The 18946-nt window shown below is 44.5% G+C and overlaps 1 protein-coding gene across 5 annotated transcripts in view; it reads left to right on the forward strand.

The window, feature by feature from the left end:
* The window catches only part of FOXP1 (forkhead box P1), a 528267-nt gene that overhangs the window by 64804 nt on the left and 444517 nt on the right, over positions 1-18946 (forward strand). Inside the window, exon 1 of one of the 5 annotated variants that reach the window (XM_013052523.2) lies at positions 10062-10300. The exons of the other annotated variants lie outside the window; for them this stretch is intronic. The gene's annotated coding sequence lies outside the window, so the exon portion shown is untranslated. Of the gene's footprint in view, positions 1-10061; positions 10301-18946 lie in introns of those variants that run through there. 5 annotated transcript variants of the gene reach the window in all.

Genomic DNA, 18946 nt, shown 5'->3' on the forward strand with positions numbered 1-18946 from the left:
GGGAGGCAGGGCGTGTTTGCTGAAAAGAGGAAAGTGGGGAGACAGAATGACTATGACTTGTGGCGAACAGTCCGCCCAATAAATATCAATAAAAATGTAATTTACACACATACCTTGTGATTGCCTCAGTCGTGCATGTTGGACCAACTGCGTGTTTTTACCCAGTGGTCGAGCCATTTTCCTTACTGTTTGTGTGCATGGGAGTTCTCAGTTTGTCTAAATGTGAGACGTAATACACTGAAGTATGCTTTAAAGGGATACGCTCGAAATACGAATCTGCAGCTGCACTATGGTTCTGAATTAAATGCCATCTTGTTAATTAACAGTTCTCTGTTTGGTCATCTCCTTTGATAAAGTTGTTACTTTAATATCATGGAGATGCAAATGAAGATGTGGACAGGACCCCCATCAGGCCTCGAATCTCTCCTCAGTGATCACTGAGCACTGAGTGTGTTTGATGTGCGTACCTGGTACAATGTGTCCACACCGACTGATAATCAAATGGCAGTATAGCACCACAGTCAGAATTTACCTCGATGTTCTAGGATTGTGTGTCTAGCCATGAGGAGGATTTGCCTGAACCCAGTGTGCCTGCACATATTAGGTGGGGGGGTTTGGGGGGAACTTTTATTTTATTAGATTTTTAATCTTTAAGATTATACTTGAATCTTATTAATACAACTTTCTGTGATTTCTGATTTCTGTGAATTTGTGAATGCTTTTCTTTATCTGTTTTTTTAAGTTTCCTAGTGAGGATTAGCAAAGACATTTACGAACATGGTAAAGATGTGTGAATGATAAACTCTGCCTTCAGCAGCCTGGAATTCCGTTAGCACTCTCAAATACCCATCTTTATATTCTAGTATGAGAATCCGTGTTTGTGTGTTCTCCTTTCTTTGAGGGTAAATGACACATGTCTGAGATAAGTTGCCAGGGCACTCCTTTTCATATGGGGCATTTTCTTTAGCAGTAACCTACAAACACCCTTTCTTTAAAAATAAAGCTACTGTTACTAGTTGACATAGACCTTTTTAAAAAAAAAAAAAAACCCACACAAAAAACCAGAAACAAACCAACCCTGATTTGCTGGTATCCCACAGGTTGATTTTTAGAGGCTTTGCCCTCTTGTTAATAATAATAAAAAAATACTTAGCATATTTAGCCCTTGCTGTATAGTTGAGTCACTGTGCAATTTAGGTATCTCACAATATTTCTGTGAAGTAGGAACTGCTATAATCCCCAGGCTCCCGGGAAGAAACTTGGGCTAAAGAAGGTACATACACTGTCCTGAGTCCCATATGCAGTGAGGATCTCGGATTTGGACAGCCTGCTCTCACGGCCCCCAAGGGAAAAAAAAAAGAGAGAAGGCTGAGGGTCAAAGGAACACTTAAAATAAATTTTGGTCCCTGTTGTGATGCTACCAACTCGTGTAGAACGTACCAGATCAGTACATTGTGAACTAAGCCTCATGTCTGAAAAATTAAGAGTTTACAGGAAAAACCGGCACTTTTCTCTGAATGTAGCTTCTTTGCTTCTGCAATAATGAAAGTAACAGAAAACCTTATTTACATTTCAGAAATAGTTTCCTCAAATTTCCTGTTTTGCCAGGCTTTTGTGTGTCCCCCCTCTCTTTCTCTTTCTTTGTTGTTCCTGCTGCCCACATAGAAAGCCAGAACAGCTCGTTTGTCGACTCCACCAAGAAGTACGAGCCCGACAGGCCGGGCCGGGGAGGGGCTGTTGCTACCTCCCAGATCCTACGGTCCTCAAAGCAAGGGCAACTGCCGTTCTTTTCACGGATGGGCATTTTCACAGACAGGCATTACCATGCCTTTCGAAACCTCAGCTTGCCATGACTTTAGGACCGTGCTTTTTCGAAACGCTTTGTCCAAGTTACTATACCTGAAGGCTTGCTTTATTGTTTTATTAATGTAGTCAAATTATAGTCATGTCTTAATAACTTAATTGAATGAAAAAACACTTTGGACTGAAAAGTGAAATGGTCGTGTTCCTTGGACTGTCTTTGCATCTCCCTACGGCTCTGTCATGGCAGATAAAGCAAGCGTGAGAGCGTGTGGGGCTCTCCCCGTGTCCCCGCCCATGACTATTACTGATGGTGCTTTTCGTTTTTAGGGAAGCTGCATCAGGGAACTTGAAACTGGTCGAAGTATTGCCCTTTACGATATTTTGACTTTTCATATTAAGGAGGAACATTTGGGTTTTCCTCCCAACTTAAAACTTGGGACTCAGGGTACTTGGGTGGGCTCAGTGGGTTGAGCCTCTGCCTTCGGCTCCGGTCATGGTCTTGGGGTCCTGGGATCGTGCCCCACATCGGGCTCTCTGCTCGGCGAGGAGCCTGCTCCCCCGCCCCATACTTCTCTGCGTACTTGTGATCTGTCAAATAAATAAGTAAATAAATAAAAATAGTAAAAACCCCCAAACTTGGGGCTCTAAAGGCATGAAGTTAGGGAGGGACTGAGAAGCAAACGCGTCTTCCTTCTTTCTCACAGTGCAATTAGTGAATTCTTTGAAATGCTAACCCAGTTCAGCACTGGATAGTTTCATCGTTCGTTTCATCCAGTTTGTATCAAAAGCAGTGTGTTCTTGAACATTTAAGGGGTTTTTATTTAGGGCCCCTTTGAGAGCTAGTTTTCACGTTTTCTTTAATTAAAAGGGAAGGGTGTTTAATGACTAAAAGCTAACATGTAGTGGGTTATTTATTGCCCCTTGTTAAAATCCGTTGGCTTGGATCTAGGTTAAGGACAGTGCTTGCGTTCTGTAGCTGGTCTGTTTATTTCACAGGGGTCTGAACAGAGAGACGTCCTGGGGTTGTGTGTGCCTCTGTCTTTCAGGTGGGGGTAGGGCGGGGTGGGACGTGCGCTCGTGCAGACATGTCCACGTCACATTTCCACGTCTGCCTGTTGTTTTCTAAGAAGGGTTTAGCACTAAACGCTCACACGGTACTGAGAATGTACACATTTTCTCTCAGAGATCAACTATTTGTAAGGAGATGTGTATCATTCATTAGAATTGCACAACAGTGTCCCTGCCCCATTTACTCTGGGGCGTATACAAAGCTATGACATGCTTTTCAAAGTTTCTGCAGAAAACTCAGTTGCACTATGTTGATCACGTTAGCCATGGATTGAAACCAGCCCATAGCTGTAGCCCAGAACAAGATGCACGATTCGAAGTTGTGCAAGCTTCTTAAATTGTAGCAGACCCCACAACTCCCTTAGTGCCAGTGATTCTGATTCATTGGATCTAAGAAGGGACCTAGAAATCTGTGGTCTTTGTTTGTTTTATTATTATTTTTTAAAATAATTTAGTAAATGCCTCTTGTATTCTGTAGACTTTTACGTAGGTTCTAGAAGTCACAGCATCATCCTTACGATCCCATGGTTAAGAGCAGTTCTTCTAGGTCAGTGTTCCTCTTTTCTTTCTATGTATAGGACTCTGCTGAGGATTTTGTTAAGAATGTAGATTCTAAGTCTTTAGGTCTGGGCTGGGGCCTGGAACCTACATCCTTAATAAGCTTCTAGGTCATGTCCATGCTGTTTGTTTGGGCCACACCCAGGACACCGAGATGCAATCACTTCTATGGCAGAGTTTCTGAAAAGGAAGGAAAAAATTTAAAGCAACTCTCTGGGTGCTTTTGTCTGTGTGGTTTTCTGTCGAACACCTGTTTCTCTCTGCTTCATGTCCTGCTTCAGGGTATAGCCACGCCTGTGAACAGTAAGGAGTATTTTCACAAGAAGTGAAAATATGGGTGACATTCCTCACGTATGTGGAGGCACAGAGGATCTAAATGAGCCCCAGCAAGCCAGGCTCCGATCATCCTGTAGGAGTGTAGTTCCCTCCACGGGATGAAGGGGCCAGTAAGATTCTCTGGGGACACTTTGTTGGACCTCTTCTGCTGCTGCTGTTAGGTAACAGAGCAGAGCAAATTCAGTCCTGAACTCCAGGGTTGCTGGGTTGGGGCATCTTGCAAAATGGAGGTGAGAGAAGAAACAATCTAACAGAAGGCTTTGGCTGCTACAGTATGAATACTTGCTTTGTAAAGGATCTGACATTCTGACTCCGAGTCACGCCTGCGACAGGGTGGTAGTCCCTTCCAAGCTTGATCTCATCATTGTCTTAACCACAGACACCTGGTTCATGAGGAGTTTTTGGACTTTATCTCTTTGTATGAAAAGGGATGAGGGGAGTCTTTACTTGAAGGCTTTTTTTTTTTTTTTTTTTTTTGGCTATGGAAGGTGGAAGTTATGGGAGGGTGTTGGTGTCTGAGCTTGGCACATATCCGTGGATTCCCTTTATTCAAGGACACCTGGGAAGAGGAGTGTGACCGTTGGGTTCCGTTCTAAAGTTCAGCCACATTTTGGGCAAGTTGTGTCTTCCATGAACATAGGATTCTAGATCCTGGAGGTGATGGGGATCATCTCAGTAACTCTGGGCAAGTTCTCTGTGTTGAAGTGTGGGGGAGGTTGGTTTCCTTTGTTAAAAAAAAAAAAGCAAGAGTTAGACTCTTAAATGCACTTTATGAGTCCATCACTATCACACACTCTTTGCTCCTTGGGTTGAAATCCTATTACAACTACCCTTTGATTCAGCTTACAGGGTTGCCTTGATCACCCTGTGATTCTGCTTTAGCTGTTAGGATAACCAAGGGAACCGGTTCTCAGAGTATCCATTTACATGTATCATTCAGGCTGAAGAAAGTGTCTGAAAATTCATGTTTTAAACCAGTAACTCCCTTGCCTGGTAGGCATGTAGGAAACTTGGAGTTGGTAGAGATGAGATTGAGGGAGGGATCCTGCTTTATTCTTGTTGTCTGTGTTTAACTAGCTGTTACTGAGATTTATCTCAAAGCTATATACGTGTATTCTTATTCTTTTTCCCCTTTCTTAGGAAATATGGAAGAAGGCAGTGTGGGAGCGTTGAGTAACTGGCTTTAGCATCACTGAGTGTAATAGGGTCTAGAATTTGGGTACCAGAAGTAACTTGAGGTAGTCCGTAGTCCAGGGTATCAGACTCGGTTTATTCTGGGGCCCACACTGGTGACTTGAAAGAAGTGAGCCAGCTGGTTGGAGAGAGTAGAGAACAGACAGCATCACTGTTTCACTCCATCCAGTCCAGGTGTTTCCAGGACTTGGGGCCACGTCGATGCCAGAAGACAGAATAGAGTCTTATTACCAAGAGTGGTCTTCGAATACATTGGAGATTTGTTCATTTATCCATGGGGCCTCCACCGAGAGAATGAGGAAGGAAGGGAAGGATAGAGACCAGTGTGTGGAATTCATTTACACTTTCTGGAAACACTGGCTGATTTTCCTAGTAGTGGAAAGCTATCACACAATGACATTTCATTGCACTTGACTTGGGAGGGAGCCAGGTGCTCCTACTCTGCAACCATCAAAGAATGATAGGTCTTGACCGAGGCAGTGTCCGCACTCAAAAATGTATGCCTGTCCCTCACAGACCAGCCCTTTTGGATATTAAAATATAACAAGAGCCTCCTTTGGGTCGATAAGCCTGAACCTCATCATTTATCCCGGAGAGAATAAAATTACACCTAGAAACTCACCACTGCTGTGCCAGCTCTGAATTTTCCCTGTCTTGCCTTGCCGGTTCTGTGGATCTGCCTTTGTCCTTAAAAAAATGAGATATCATGACCTGCGAATCCATGGGTTTTCCAAATGGCTACCTGTAAACATAGCTGCAACCGAATGGATACATTTACTTTTGCCCTCCTTGGCTTGGGGATTAACTCAGTCCTTAAACTCCTGGCTTTTTAGTTTTGAGACTAATTTGTACAGTGTGTAAGGAAATTCTGTAGAGGAGAGCTTTTCGTGTTCCCTTTAGAGTTTGCTTTGATGGCAGGATTTCAAAAGATACATGGCGGTAGGTATTAGAAATAGATATAAATTCAACTTTTGGAGGCTCCAAGGGTGTTTAATTTTAGCGACCTCGCAGGTAAGACTTTTGCAATTGCACATACATCTTTACCTTATTGGCGCTGACTCTTGCCGCAGAGAGGTGTGTGACCACCTGCACGGGAGATGCACGCCTTCATAAATGAGAGAGGTGTAATTCTCTTTTCTTGGAAAGCTGCACCCCAGGAATCCATTGTTTTACTTGTGAATTACCAACCCGAAGGTAGCATGGAGTTAGCACATACATTTTTATTTGGGGTTTTGGCAGTTCCTCTTCTAGCTGGAACATTTTTCTTTTTCCCATTTGACAATGGCTTGGTAATTTAACACTTAGACAAACGAGACTCAGTTTGTCTTCCTTTATGGTTCTACTATGTCCCCCTCATTTTCTGTTCGCGTTTAAAATGGGGGAAGGCCCCTTGACGTGTTTGTCCGTCTGTTGAAAAGAAGACGGTCCAGCCCTAATGCCCTTGCACCATCCCTCTGCCTCCCAGCATCCTGAGCATTTCCAAACGCCGGGCACTTTAATTACTGTATTGTTCATCAGGTTAAATTGCATTTAATTGGCTTTGTGTTTTGTCTTTTTGTTTCGATGAAAGGAATATTGGGGGTATTTAAAAAAGCCCATTGAAATGAAGCTCTATCATTTAAAACACATATAAAAATTCTTTAAGATGGCTTTTATTCTGGATCCCTTTATCTTCCTTCACAAGCTTTCTGAGAATAAGTAGTGCATGTTGGGGTTTATCTTTGCTTTTATGTGCTCTAGCCACATGCTTAACATTGAGCACGTTTGAGTTGCATTTCATTGGGCTCTCACAATCCTTTTATAAAGGGACTGATCTGTTAACATCACCCTCTTTAGATCTAGCAGACAGGATGTTCCTCCATACAAAGAAGTGCTCCCAGTCTTTCTGGCCGGCTAGTAAGTGAATGATTTCAGGCCTGGTGGGCAATACTTGTGTCCATGCGTAACACAGCCCGACCACAGTAGTAGGCAGCTGCATGTAATTTTGAACTCCACTCATTGAACTGTAATAAAACAATATAAGCACTGCTTGGGGGGAAGATTGGATGCAGTTATCCTTACACAAGGCTCGGGCATATGAAAGCAGTGCTGGCTGACAAGAGGATTTTGAGATTTGATTTTGATTGAATTGCAGAATTGAACAGGCCAGGAATGTCAGTGGAAGGCTAAACGCCTGTAGTGCCATAAAGTTTTATTCATGTGAGGCTTTCCAATATCCAGTAGATGGATTATTGGAAAAGGTGTCAAGGGACATGAAATGGAAGTGCCCAAAACATAAAATGTAGGCAGGAGGGAAAAATTACTTCTTGCTTAGTATATAATTAGGTCTAAAAAAAAAAATTCTATAAAATTGTTTATTCTGCCGACCCCTCCACACCCCACCCCTCTTCAAGGAAAAAAAATGACCAACTCATCACATCACTTATTTTATTCTTTCAGGAGAAATTGAATTTAACGGTATTTAGACAGGAGCTTCTCTTAAGCTATTCTTTACTTCTGTTCCATATTAACATTAACGGAGTGATAGGCTTCCTTCAAAAGAGAGGGGATGGTGAGCCAGGAGGGTCACCGTGCACTGGACACCATGACCTCTCGTGTTCAGCAACAGGAGAGCGGCCCGTGTTCACACATCCTGACATACAGACACACACTCCGTGTGGAATTGTGCCTGCAATTTGCATGGAACCGCTGATACCAGTATCCACGGGGCATTCGCGAGTGCTGTTGGTTGGTGATGAGTGAGCCCTTCCGCAGAGGAGTTACAGAGAAGGGAGGGTGGGGGAGAGCCAAGTTTACTACATTTTGGCCTGGTTCTTTACCTGTGGGCAGTGTGTCTGTGCCCATCGTTAATGACGCCTGTCTAAAAACTTCCAGCATGGACGTAAAGAAACACCTGTAAAATTTTTCAGTTTGGAATCTATTGGTTTAAACATTTTCTTTCCTTCTTTCTTTCTTTCTTTCTTTTTTTTTTTTTTTTGGTTTAAACATTTCTAAGCAAAGTGGTTTCAGTGAAATCATCATCGAAATGAGGAATGTATCCAGAATGACAGTGGTATGCAGGTGTGATTTTTCTTTGTCCTCCTCCTACCCCTTGTTCTAATGTATTATGTATTTAGAAACATGTTTATTTGTAAATGAGGCTTTGTGAGGTTAAAACGGAAAACCAGAAAGGAAATTTTGAACAGTGAGGGCCTTCTGTTTTTAAAGCCCCTTTTCCCTTTTATGCTCAATTCTAAAGACTCCGTGTGCCTTAAGTTACCTTTCTGTTTGTAAAACTTTTATTTACACCATGTTCCATAAGCTCTGTGTTAGAATGCATTTAGTTCTACTTTATTATTATTTAGTTTTTACTAAAAATAAACTCTATGAATATTTATCTAATCAAACAATGACTCATTTACAAGCAGCCCTTGAAAAGAAAAAAAGGAGTCTTCATTTTGAGTGGTCAGATTGCATGATCAGTAAGTGGGCCCCTTTTTCTTTTACATTGCATTTCCTCTTCCTTTAGGGCTTCGGCAAAAATGACTGGGATTTTCTGCTGTTGATGGAGTTAAACTTAATTTGTGGGGGACAAGGATAAAGATTGTGTAGGCAATGCTCACAAAGTTGCACAGGGCTGCCTTTGAACTTGGTAAGATTCCAGGAAATTGTCCCTTGCTTAGGCCGCTCCCAACTGTGAAATTGTGGTCTTTCATAGGGAGAGATGTGTTATAATGTTACCCACGAGTTTACATCTTGGTACCTCCTCGCAAGTCACTGCCACACACATGAATGCGTGAAGGTCACAGGGGACTTCCGTGTCCCTTAACCATGGACCAGGTGAGGCCGGCCAGGATCAGACTTTATGGAGGCACTTAGTCTCAGGTGCTGACCTTGAGCTTGGCCTGATTTTGAGAGTGAGCTCCTCTTTTGAGTTTGTATCCCTGGCACCTTACTTGCTTTCCCTAGCTCTTGGCCATGTATAATCCCTTTGGAAGGCTCCTTTTGGGCTGCATGTTTGCCATAGAATAAAATCTTTGATCCGGGTGAAGCACCTCTACCTTTTTGCTGATTTTGTAATCTACCCCGTGTTTCTTATCAAAATTAAGAAAATGTGATTATACAGTATTGTCTGATTACTGTTTCCATGCTGCTTTTCTGAGCTGGCAGGCATTCTGTTTTTGAACTGAAAAGCAATTTTGTATTAGGTCTGGTCATAACATGTATTTTTTTTCTTTGATCCCATGGGAGTTAGGGTTTGACATCTGCCAACAAACTTCGCATGCCACACACCTCATTAAGTTGTACAGTTGCAAATGGCCTCCGTTAAAAAGACATGTGCTGGCATCACCACGCTCAAGTTTGCTAAGCAGGTTTGGAAGGATTAATACTTGGCAATTACTTGGCTCTGAAATTGTGGAAATGGTAATTTGGTGTTCAAAGTGGAGAAGTTAAGTTTGTAATGGGCATCTTAACTCAGGACAGTAAAGCAGTTGGTAAGAACAGTCTGCCTCTGACATGGTTAACTACCACCTACTGGGTACAGATTTCCAGTTAGGTGCTCTCTTTGAATTCCTTCCACTTCATTCTCCGGGAAACCTGGTTTAGTAGGTTCCATTATTACCTACTGGTTTACAGATGAGGGAATCACTGCTTGGAGAAATGAAATCATTTGCCCAAGTTCACGGCTCAAAAACAACAGAGCCTAACCCTTGAGCTCTTAATACCAATTCTCGTAACCACTGCCTAACCCTTCCATTTATTGTTCAGGGACATTATTGCAGGTACAGTCTGCCTTTTGGAAGAGGTACCAGGATTTCCCTCTTAAGACTTGCTTCTATCTTATAAGTCAACAGCCTTATATCTCCACAACCTGCAGAGCATGAAGTGCCCATACCATGTGTTTGTAGACTCAGTGCGGTAGGATTTTGTACATTTCTTTATGGAAGCCGTTCAAAGAGGAGTGTGTAAGGGAAAGAGAGGCAGTGGGAATGCTGAACTCTGGTCGGGGAGAACGTTCTCCCGCTAGAGCAGGTCAGTCACTAAGATTGAGGTGTTAGGGGGAGCCCGCTTCTGCTCTGGGGTCCCTCCTCGGGCCTGGCAACATTCGCTTTCCTTAGCAGGGAAGCGTTTGGATCCATCCAGCCATGAGGGGTTCCGTGGGGTCTGGCACTGACTGATGAATGAAGCCTCTTTCGTGAAGCTGAAATTGGTTTGAGAAAACTGGAAGAATGAGTCATTTCACGTTCTTCTCTCAGAGCATGCCTGCACTTGCCTCTGGTTGATTGTAAAGCGTTGAAATTTCTCTGATCCTGAGTAGGACAAAAGGGAGAGAAACGGATATCCACCTTCCTGCATCCTGGTGAGTATGCAAGTTTAATAAAAATGTATTGAAAAGGCTAGATTCTTTTGGAAGAACTCTTCTTAGATCTGTTATAACCTGCATCTTAACAGGTAAAGCACTCCGAGCATGGATGGCCTTCCTTTGAATAACTTCGCTGTTAACATGAAGCCTCATCCGCATTTTTGTTTTGTTTTGTTTTGTTTTTTTTAGTAGTTTGCTGTATGATAACTGGAATACAGGCCTTGTTGGTTTCATGTCTCAAATTGGCATTAATGCCATGGAACAAGGCCCCTCACCTCTTTCCTTTCAGCGTCACTGATTTCCATTTGGATTTGACCCTCACTGCATGGGATCAGGTTGCCAGTCCCTGCCCAGGTACCTCCCTTCCTCAGTGTGTTGATCTCTACCATGGGCATTATTCTTTGTTCCCTCTCCTGGGAGCCTTGTGAATGAAGACAGTAGTGGTGGCTGCAGAGCTCCTGGTCGTCCAATGGCTGAACATAAGCAGTGGTCATTAGTGGTGTCTGCGCAGAAGTAGTGTAGACAGAGGTGGTCGGGCCATGAGTACGTTTTGTTTGACTTGCACGGTGTTCTAAATAAGATGTTTGAATTTATCACTTATATTCCCTAGGCTTTCCTACGAAAGGTCTGGATTTCTGGTTTCTTCTGACCAATCAAAAGGTGTGGGAACACCCTCCTTTCCCCCATGCAGGGGCCAGGGTGCCCCTTTGGATGGCACTTGTCAGGCTGTTCTGTTAGGGATGCCTTCTACCACTCCCTGGTGTTTGATTCCCTGCCTGACTGCATTTTCCCTGGCCCCTGTGGGCGCTTGAGTTTGCAACCGTGATGGAGAGTATGTCCTGAAATGTAGGTACAAGGCTACAGGAGTGTGTAGACAGAATCGGTATTGACAGTTGCTCCCGCTGGGAAATGTGCAGCTAGATTTGTGCAAAGTGCCAGTTTTTTTAATCCCTTAAATGATTTAAACTTTCTGGAAGCTGTGCATCCCATAGAAACAATGGGATCCATAGAAAAACATACTCATTGGAGAATTACAAGGCATATAATTTTGTCTTTAAATTCTTACGAGTGAATTGTAAGAACATGACTTCATAGGAACCTCTGAGACATTACAGCATTTTAATAACCCTTCACTGCTACATGTGATTCTTCATTTTTACTTTTATTAATTTTTTTTTCTTGTGTGTGGTAGTGGGTGCCCAGGGCACCTCAGCTCTGTCTCCTCCTCCACCCTTGTGTGCCTCAGGTAAGCCGCCTGGTTTCCTCCCTCCCCAGGGCAGAGGCTCCAGGGGCATGTCCTGTCTGCAAAGGGTTTACGAGGTTCACCCACTCCTTCATTCTCGAACATGCTTTTTCCCTGCTCATTACCTTCCCTGTTTCCTCTCTTGCTGCCAACAACACATTATCTCCATCTACAACCTGGGCTGCTACCACCACCGCATGGGCCTGCATTTCCACAGTTAACATTAAAAAAAAAAAAAGAAAGAAAGAAAGGAAAAGGAAAGGAAAGAAAAAATCAGCAGTGCCTAAGAGTGGTAATAGCTTCCTTAGAAGCCAGTCTCGGCAAGGTGGCAGAGCCCCCATTTCTCCATGGGGCCCAGGATTCTTAGACAAGAGCAAGAGCTGTCTTCTATTCATCCATTTATTCATTCACCTGTTCTTTCCAGTAGGTATTTATGGAATGCCCATTATGCTATGGAGCGATGTTATCAATACTGTGTGAAAATAGACATGTGGCTTGGTCCCATTATACAGGCCTAAATAAGAAATGAAAGCCATTAAGAATGCAGCAAAGAAAGGCCCTTATGAAAGGACAGATAGGCTCTTATTTTTGAATGTCATGGAGTTCAAACAATCTTAGAATCTCAGAACTTGAGAAGTTCTCTGAATTAGGTTCATTTTTGTATTTCAAAAACTTTGGGAGGCAGTATATTATGTCGTTGAAAGGTAGCAAAGAAGACACTGGGGCTTCCGTTTGCATTGCCAACAATATGGGTGACACCTCTTGAGTTGTTCAGTGTACACCCTTCTCAGCTGTTCAGGGCAGCCCTGATTCAGACGGAACTGAGTTAGAGTTCTGCTTTTGACACATACTGTTAGTGAACCAGCATGTGTTTCTTTGGCTCTCCCAGATTGGGTTTTGCCATCTGTAAAATGGAGGTTATTATAGCTGCCTCACAGGTACCATAGGTGAGGACTAAGGGGAAGAGTCATATCAATGCCCTTTGGGTTGGGTCTGCTACATGGTTGAGAGATAGTCATCATTGCTATAAGTGGAGGGAATGATCTCCTTTTGCATATCATTCCCAACCCAGCCACATGATGCACTTTGAAAAGGATATGCTTCACATTGGTTTTCTAGAAAATCGAGGTCACTGACTGGTTTTCTTCTTGAACCCTTTGCCCTGCGGTCCCCATGGGCACCTCCCCTCTGTCCCCATCCCGAGGGCTGAGTTACAGCAGAAGCCTGTACATAGCATCCCTTGCAAGTGTCAGTTGCCTTCTGTCTGCAGCAAGCCTGTTCGATTCGGGCTGCTTATCTGATCCAGGGAAGAAGCCGCCCTCCTCAGCCCTGGGGAGGCCCGTTGTGGGCTGGCCCGTACTAATACAATTATGAAGGTTAACAGGAAAAAGTGGGGTCCAGGAGCAATTCCAGGCAGCTGGCAGTCCTGCTGAATTGGAAGCGCCCCACCAATGAAAACTGCAGCAAGAAGCAAATTAAACCTCCTATCTGCCATCTCCCTCTCTTTTCCCCCTTTCCTGTTTGGACTTGAAAGGCGATTGGAGCCAGGGCCCTGACAGTTGACGGAAGTGCTGCAAGGAGAGAGTATTTATTTACAGTGAGTCGTGGCGATGCTTGTTCAGGATGCGGTTTCTTGCAGGAAGCTCTGTCCCCACCCCCGGGTTTGATCATTTCTCCAAAAAAAAAAAAAAAAATCCTTAATTGTTTGAGGCCTCAACTCTGACTTGGAGCAACACTGTGTAACCTGTCTGTACTTGGAGGGTTTGCCGAGTGCACCCATGTAGGAGGGCCTAGAGCAGGGCAGTCAGCAGTCAGCCAGCCCAGCTCCCTCCAGATGTGTTTGGACACAACAGTATAACCATTAAGCACTTAAAATAGGGAAGTAGGCTGAGTCGCATGTACCGTAAGCTGTGGTTGGCGCGGCCATCCCGATCGTTCACAACAACCAGAGCCAAGTGAGATGGTTGCGCCGGGTGCTTCAGGGAGAAATCCCTTTGGGGTGAAGGCAGAGGCTACGGTACTTGAGTTGTGAACCAGTCTGGGCTGGGCTGGTGTGAAGGCCCTCGCAAGGAGGCTGGGTGCCGGACTGCTGGTCCAAATTTTGGGGTGCCTTTGGCCTTTGGGGGAGTCTTGTAGGTCATTGGGGGAGAGAAGGGTGCCAGGGAAGCAGTATTCGGCAGAAGAGTTCATTCTGGTATTTTCTGAAGTTATCATACTGTAGTACCTGGTGATTTTCTCATAAACTGAGAAACAGCCTCTGTTCTTCACAGAACATGCACACACGGTGAGGAAGAAACACAGAAGGATGTAAAATGCGAGTGAAATGTCCCCTCCCCAGCTTTTCAGCTCACTTCTCTAGTCTTTGAGTTCTCGGGGACCAGCACCACCAGCATCACCCAGGAGCATGTTAGATACAAGTTCCAGGGCCCTAGGAGGTACCTGCAGAATCAGAGAACCTGGGGTGTGGCCTGGAAATCGGTGTTTCATCGGTCTTCCAGGTGATTCTGGTGCTTGCTAATAAGTGAGAACAGCGGACATAAGGGAGTGGCTCATGACAGTGGTGGTGGCTCAGAATCTCCATGAGGCCTGGCTTGTTAAAGCTGGGTGCTGGAGTCCCAGCCCCGAGATTCTGACTCCATAGGCTGCTCACGAGGCCCGAGAATCTCCTTCCTTAGTTTCTTCCGTCATCGTCATCATCGTCATCGTTATTATTATTGTTGTTGTTGCCAAGCTTCCCCACCCACCATTCCCTTCCCTTCAGGAGTTTTCTGATAGAGTGATCCAGGATTCAATAAACCCTGACTTTGGGAGTGGCTGTGATTGTTGTTAAAAACAAATTCCAAACTCAGAACCAAAGCCATGGGATGGAGGCAGCATCTCTTACTTGTTGAGGCCGTCCGTGCCCAATTGGGTGCCTGATGATACCCACAGTACAGAGGACCTTGGCACCCATGTCACTTTTCCCAAACGTCCTAAGTGCTCAATCCATTCCAGGAGACTTGTGACTGATTTAAGCAAACAAGGAATTCATGCCTCCCTTTCAGAAACTCTTATAAGTCTGCCAAAATTACTTGGACCTTCTCAAGATTCAGAGGAAGTTGCAAATGTCCTCCTATAGGTGTCTCCTCCAAAGTGTTAGTTGATATCTTATTTATTTATTTAGTTTTGGCTCCCAAAGATCTTTAACCATCTGCAAAAGGGGCTCGTTGGACATAATTTTAAGCAGATCGTCTTTATTTGTAAAGTACGGCAGACAAAGGTGACAGGTTTTTGTTTCCCACCACTTTGAGGCTCTGTTGTCCTAGACAAGTGGATACAAAGGTGCGTGTGATGTATGCAGTCCTTGTGTCAAGGAGGTTGCATTCTGGTTGGCTCATGGTGAAGACAAGAGATGTAGGTGAACTTACCACATAGACCTGGTACAGAAGGAAGGCAAAACTGGAGTGTATGGGAGAGCTTCACAGACGTAGTGTGCCAAGCTTGAGTGGGTTCTTAAGGATGAAGAGGAGTCGGCCTGGGTGGTTCGAGAGGACTCATGTTACAACCATGTTACAGGCAAGAGCCAGGAGCTGGAGATGTATCGGGCTCTGCCTCCTGAGATACTTCATGTTTGGGAATTCTTCCAAGAGATTTGGGAGTGACTTTAAAATCTTACTTTTAAAAGATTAAGGGAACTACAGTGAACAGACATTATTATATCAGTTTCAGTGTGTACATAATGAATCAACAATGATCAACATTATGAAATGCTTACAGTAAGTGTAGTCACCATCTGTCATAGTACAAAGTTACTATAACACCACTGACCTTATGCCCAGTGTTCTACTTTCCAGCCGCGTGACTTACGAATTTTAAAACCGGAAGTATGCCCCTCTTCATCCCCCCTCCCTGGTTATGTCCATCCCCCAATCTAGGAGTACCTTCTGAATTGGAAGATTCTGGTGAAGATACTAATGGGTACTTAGTTGTTAAGGCCCTCTTGGTGTAAGTAACATTAGGCAGAATGGACAGACCTTTATAACCTAGAACAATGGTTTATCTTTTTTTTTTTTTTTAAAGATTTTATTTATATATTTGACAGAGAGAGATCACAAGTAGGCAGAGAGGCAGGCAGAGAGAGAGAGAGAGAGAGAGAGGAGGAAGCAGGCTCCCTGCTGCGCAGAGAGCCTGATGCGGGACTCGATCCCAGGACCCTGAGATCATGACCTGAGCCGAAGGCAGCGGCTTAACCCACTGAGCCACCCAGGTGCCCCAGAACAATGGTTTATCTTAAAACTTTCCCCTTGAATCTCAAGGTTCTTTCATAGTTCGTGTGAGGTTGACAGGCTGCTCCAGTGCTGGAGGGGCTTGAGTGGGAATTGCCTGGTGTAACTGTTGCCTATGACAGCCTTTTTCCCAGTGTGTCTTGTTGAAGTTGGGTCTCTTGATGTGCCGCTCAGAGTCCTAGAACACTGGGGTTTAGGAAGTAGAGGTAAGAATGCCACTCTGGCTTATTTAAAATCCCAGCAGTGGCCTTAATTTTGGATTGCTCCGTGACCTCTCCAAATGTGTTTCTCCAGTAGGTCGTAGCAGTATCTCACAACAGTGAGAACAGAATCAAGTAATGGGCAGAGAGCATTTAGCATCGCACCAAGCAGATGAGAAGCTGCTTGCTCTACAGGCTGCTCAGAGACACATGTAGAAGGAAGAGCAACACTCACCACAGACCTGGTGTCTGAATCCCAAGGCCAGTTTAGCGCAGGATTTTTCAACCTTCACACTGTTGACATTGAGGGCCGGAAACATAATGTCTTCAGGGTTCATCTGCGTTGTGGCCTGTATCACAGTTTCCTTCTTTCAAGGCTGAATAATATTCTGTTGTGTGTTTAGATCACCTTTTGCTCATCCATTCATCCACGGGTGGACACTTGGGTTCTTTCTACCATTTGGCTGTTAGGAATAATGCTCCTGGGAATCTGGGTGTACAAATCTCTCTCCAGGTCCCTGCTTGCAATTTTTGATTATATACTCAGAAGTGTAATTGCTAGATTGTGTGATAATTCTGTATTTCTGTATTTTCTTCCTTTTGGCCTTTTTTAGCCAAGGGAAATGGAATCCACAGCCCTTGGATCCTATTCCTGCCCTTTCTTCAAGCTTCTCATTACCATGCTACTCCCCTTGACCCTTCTTCTCACCCCCTTGCTTGTACGCACGTGGACCCGCCAAGACGGCAGGGACCGGTACAAGGCAATCATTTGCATCCGTGGCCCGTGGTGGCCGGCAGCGCTCACGCAACTATGAACAATCACACTTGGATCACTCTGTCACCCGGATCCGTGCCGCCTGACTCACCCCTGTGTCTGTGGAAGCACGTGGCCTGGCTCCCTCTTTGCCCATCTGACACCTACCTGGACGGTCCCATCCCTGTGCACCTGGATGAAGATTGAAGAGGAAGAGATGTTGCGAGAAGGGCCAGACCATGCCTTTTCCCCTCACGAGTACTTTGGACGGCCTGGCCTGGCTCCTCCCCAAGGCTGCACTTGTTGCTTTCCTCTGAAGAGTTCTTTATTCCTGCTCCCTTCCCTGCAGCTCTGTGGTCCTCAGAATTTCCAGCTGGGTGTCACCCGTCAGGGTGCGGAGGGACGGGTGGAACGTGTAATTTACTTATAAATATTCCGGTTCTGCCTTGACATTCTTGGTGTAAGAAAACAGGAGAGCAGAAAAGCAATATGTTGAAAAGCTTGTATCTATGGAGACTGCTTTCTTCCGCCCTTTTTTTTTTTTTTTCTTCCAATTAGACAGAAACCTCCCTAAATCTGTGTAATTCTGTTCACACAATGGGTCTACCAAGCCTTCTGCCTGAGGACTAGATCTTGGCCATCAATACCCCAGGTGTAAAAGTGAGTCCAAAAGGCCCAAGGGAGGGACAGTCCCAATATTTGGAATCCTAAGTGGAGGGGAGCCTGAAGAAGGCGGCCAAAGTCGAAATCTCTGCTGTGCTATGATGTTCAATCCTTTTGTGAGCCAGGGGTTCCTCGCTGATGGCCAGGAGGATGGAGAGTCAGTGGAGATAATGGAATGCACAGGGACTGATGCCACAGCAGGTGCCTCTTTAAAGGTGGATAAATAAAGTGGAAATAGGACTAGTCTTGCTGTTTTCACATTTTAAAAAGTAATCCAAAAACACCAGTTCTTGCAGACCAATGTGGCTTGTGTGAAACTAGGTTGCCAGAAAATGAAGCCGATGGGGCAGCGTTCCTTCCTCTCCTTCCTCCCTTCCCCCTCTCCCCTCCCCCCCTTCCTTCCTTCCTACCTTCCTTCCTTCCGAAATCGATTTTTTAACAGCCCAAGAATCCAGTGCTGAGCCAAGCCAGACATGCTGTCCATAAAGGGTCTTATGTTACTGCATCCGTTCTAATTCCTGTGAGTCAATTCGTTGGATGTGTGCATTTTCCTGAAGGTAATACATATTTCTTTTATTTTCCTCTTATTCCATTATTTTTGTAGAAATACTGGAGACAGATTTTAGTGCTGAATCATGCAAAAATACATTATTTCTGAAAATAATTCTTTGTCATTTTCCTCTTTTCCTTCTCTCTTCAGAGGATCTTAGGAGCTTTCCTCAGTTTCCCCTTCCACTCAGTCTCAATTAAAGAGCATTCCACCTGTTGGGAACAGGCTATTCTTTTTGTCTGCAGGGGGATCCTATCCCTTTGGGACAGCTCCTTTTTTTCTCTGATCTTTTTTGGCGGGGGGTGGCGTCTCCTGCGCCCCATCTAGATGAGTCAGCTCTGATTCCTGGTCTGTTGGTGGCTTCTTTTCTTTTCTCTTTTCTTTCTTCTCTTCTCCCTCTCTCTCTTTTGCCCTCTTGTTCTCTCTTCCTTCTTTACTTCCAACCTGGGGCTTGAACTCCTGACCCCGGGATCAAGAGTTGCGTGCTCTGCAACTGAGCCAGCCCAGTGCCCTGGGGCTTCTTTCTTTTCATTCCAGAGGTACCACAGGGCTTCTTCTTTGAGCAAAGGATAATCTCATGCTTGGAAGCTCATGCCCTTCCACACTTGGGCCCAAGTTTCCTGCTGGGTTCATAGAGATGATGGTGGCAGGCCATTGCTGAGTTGTATGACAGCCTCTTTCTCAGGGAACATTCAGAGCCCTGCTGTATCTCTATGCTGAGAGCCCACTCTACTGCCCCCTTAAAGATACTGCTAAATTTTAGTAGTGGATACATTTTGTTTTCAGAATGATAATACCAAGTTTGTTTCCTATCAGCTTTGTATGTGAAGGCCCATTTCCCCAAATGCCACTAATAAAGGAAATTCTATGTGAACATGTTTCCTAATTTGATAGGTAAAAAAAAAAAAATATGGTCTTAATTGACATTATTTTGATGGGTAGTGGGGCTGAGTTTTTGTTTTCTGTGT

This window comes from Mustela putorius, unplaced genomic scaffold, assembly GCF_011764305.1.
Source record: "Mustela putorius furo isolate JIRA1106 unplaced genomic scaffold, ASM1176430v1.1 tig00000095_pilon_pilon_pilon, whole genome shotgun sequence".
Classification (NCBI taxonomy): Eukaryota; Metazoa; Chordata; class Mammalia; order Carnivora; family Mustelidae; genus Mustela; species Mustela putorius.